Here is a 3,276-nt window from a genome sequence, read left to right as displayed (position 1 = left end):
AAGGCGGCCAAGAACTACAAGGAGCTTCCTGTCGGCATTGTGATGTAGTGGAAAACTCATACCTCTGGAGTCAAACAGACCTGTTTTGGAAGGTTGGCTGCACTCTTAACTAGTTGGGTGACCTTGGGCAAGTAACTTTATCTTCCCTATGATTCATCTGCAAAAATAATTAAATTATGTTAAATGAGAAAACAGATGTGAAAGGGCTCATTGAAGGATATTCCCCCTCCGGGCCTCAATAGAAAAACAGGGAAGAGTCATACACGGTTATTATAATATAAAGTAATAAACAAAGACGTGTCTCAGTCTGGACGCAAAACCACTTACATGAGCTCAAATAGGCTTTGAACAGAACGAAACAGTGTAAAGTGATATTTGGCCAAGTGCAAAATTATAAACTGGAGCGAGATGCGTTGAAATAAATTCTACTTATTTGACTTTCAAGTGCTCCTATAAAAATCTTTTTTTAAGGTCACCAGGTGCTTTACGAAATTTGCTCTAGGCAAGACATCTAGAAATTCTAATGTATAAAAAATGTCAGGTCTTGTTATTTCTGAGGGAATTCTGAGAGCAAGATCAATGAAAATAAATATCTACCATTTCTACTGTTTTAGCCTCAAGCCTAAAAGCAGCAGACGAGGTGGCTCTGATAGAAAGAAGACACCAAGGTCGATGGCAAAATTATAAAGTAGCCACCCTACCTCAAGGCATTCGCTTCGTTGTCCAATCATTTCGTGATGTCCTCCGGCTGTGTTGAAATAATTCTGCCAAGAGACCTATGCTCTACTCTAATTAAGTGTTATGATCTAGGGGGTCAGCAAACTATGGAACTGTGGGCCAAGGTCAGACTGCTTTGTTTTTGTAAATAAAGTTTTATGGGAACACAGCCATGCCCATTCAGCTATGCGTTATGGCTGCTCTCATACGACAACGAGCAGAATTAAGTAGCTGTAACAAAGACCATATGGCCCACAAAGATTGAAATATTTACTACCTGGATCTTCACAGAGAAAGTGTGCCAACCCCAACTCAAACCCCTAACAACCCACTTGCTACCTAAAGTCAAGGGCAATATATTTAACCTATCGATGGGAAATTTTCATTTTAAGATGACCATGTTCACTCCGTCTGGAGATTGCCTGGGGGAAAATTTCTGAGCAGAGAGAGACAGAGAGAGAGTTCTCTTTCTGCACCTGACTCACGCTTATTTCCTTCCAAAACTAATAAAAGTCAGCGAGGTGGCACCCTACATTGAAAAGTTTGCCAAATTTAGAACTCCGGGTGACTGTAGACTTTGCATTACAGTAAAGACATATGGAGGCTAAACTTCAGTTAGCTGACTTTATTTCACTTGAACCTTTTTATAGCCAAAGTCAGCTTTGGGGAAGGGTAGGGGACATCTACCAATCTTTTAGGAGATTTGCTCTGAAATAATATGGCTGAAACACATTAGCTGTCCAACATTCTTTGTAAGATTTTGAAAGTTTTGAGAATCATATCAGTGATATTTCTTGGAATACTGAACAATGAGCTACAGCACTGTTGAGTGTCATAAACCTTCCGCCCAAATCAGAACTGACAATCAGTCTGATTCAACCCATAGCTCGTCCTCCCAAATACTGTTGTTTGAATGATAAGGAATCCAAATGAAGTAAAATAGTGACTGAAATAACTGGAAAAAACCAAAGACAGGAATCGGGGCAAAAATCTCCATTCTGAGTAGGCAAAACTTCACGATGGAGGCATGCCACAATAAGTAATTCAAAAGCTTTAACTAACTTGTGTCAGAGGGTCTTTGTTATAGAAAGCTGGAGGAGAGAAAGTCAAGGTTAGTCTGGCTTGCTTTCTTCTTCGTGGACATATTCCATGGTAAAGTTCAAACCAATGCTAGTCTTGATTATTTATTTTTATGATGCCTACAACAAAAATAAAGCACTCTCCGTATTTTTCCCAAGAACTTGCAAGTTTTAAATGTATTTTCAAATAAAAGTGGTAGGGGGAAGCTTTTTTTGAAAAATAGGATCTCAGGGTCACCTGGCTGGCTCAGTCGGTAGAGCATGCACCTCTTGATCTCAGGGTTGTGAGTTCAAGCCCCAGGTTGGGTGCAGAGTTTTCCTTAAAAATAAATAAATAAATTAATTAATTAATTAATTAATTAAAAATAGGATCTAAATAAATGCCAGCAAAGTTCAGAGTCTAGGCACTGAGGAAGGGGAAATTTTAAATGGCAAATTAGGATCTTTTAGCAACAAAGCCACATATAATGAAAGACATAGATTCATACTTTTCACAAATAGCTCTTACTCAATTCTAAATCTGGTTCTACCATTTGGTTGGTAAAAAAACTTCTCGGTTTTTCTCTAAGAGAGAGGGGTAAAAAAACAGAATGAAAGCTATTCCTGGAACAATGTGGTAATTTGAGGACTGTAGGTTCTAAATTGTGTTATAAGCTATCCAGGTATGTGCTTACCCGTTTGGAGACAAAGGGGCTTTTACCACAGTCGCTGGGGGGTTATTTGCAAATACGTTTTGACGCCAGAGGTGACAGAACAAGGTAATAGGACAAGTCTCAGAGGATCAGGAGCCCTATCATTGGGTCAGTAATGGTTTTGGAGAGCCCAAGTAATGAAATGCCGTTAACAGTAAAGTCATGTCCAACAGCTATCCTACTCACAGGCTTAGGGACAAGGACAGCCAGAGTTGCAAAATGGACCGGTGTCCTTAAAGCTGAGTAGGCTACTGTCAGCCAATCACTAATGAGGGGCCTCGGACCGTGTCCACCAGAAAGAAAGACGTGAAAACCGAAACAGTTATGGCAGAGAACTGGAATACCACTGAGTTCTCCTGGGGTCTGAACTTAAAGACCCATTTCACCCTGCCCAAAATAACAAGACTTAGGACTTTTCAGGAGGCCACATCAACAGGCCATCAGGAATTGGGAGGCAAATTTTCACCTATACACAAACAGGAGCAAGCAGAGAGCGCTCAGATCGTAAATCATAATCATGCTAACCTTTTCAGTTAGCATTCTCATCACTTTGAGAATCAAACCTGACATCCTAATCGTGGGCCAATATGCCCCTACATGTTTTTGATTCTGTACACTTCTCAGCCCTTACGTCTCACTGTTTTTGGACACCCTGCCCCAGCCACACTCTTCTCCCTGTCATTGTCATAACGTGCCAAACGCATTCTCACCTCAGAACCTTCAGACTTGCTGCGCCCGTGACCTGGAATATCCTTCCCCTGGAACCTGACTTAGTTTACCTCTTGACT

This window comes from Panthera onca, chromosome X, assembly GCF_046562875.1.
Source record: "Panthera onca isolate mPanOnc1 chromosome X, mPanOnc1 haplotype 2, whole genome shotgun sequence".
Taxonomy (NCBI): Eukaryota; Metazoa; Chordata; class Mammalia; order Carnivora; family Felidae; genus Panthera; species Panthera onca.
The sequence above is the reverse complement of the archived record's forward strand: the minus strand, read 5'-3'. Positions refer to the sequence as shown.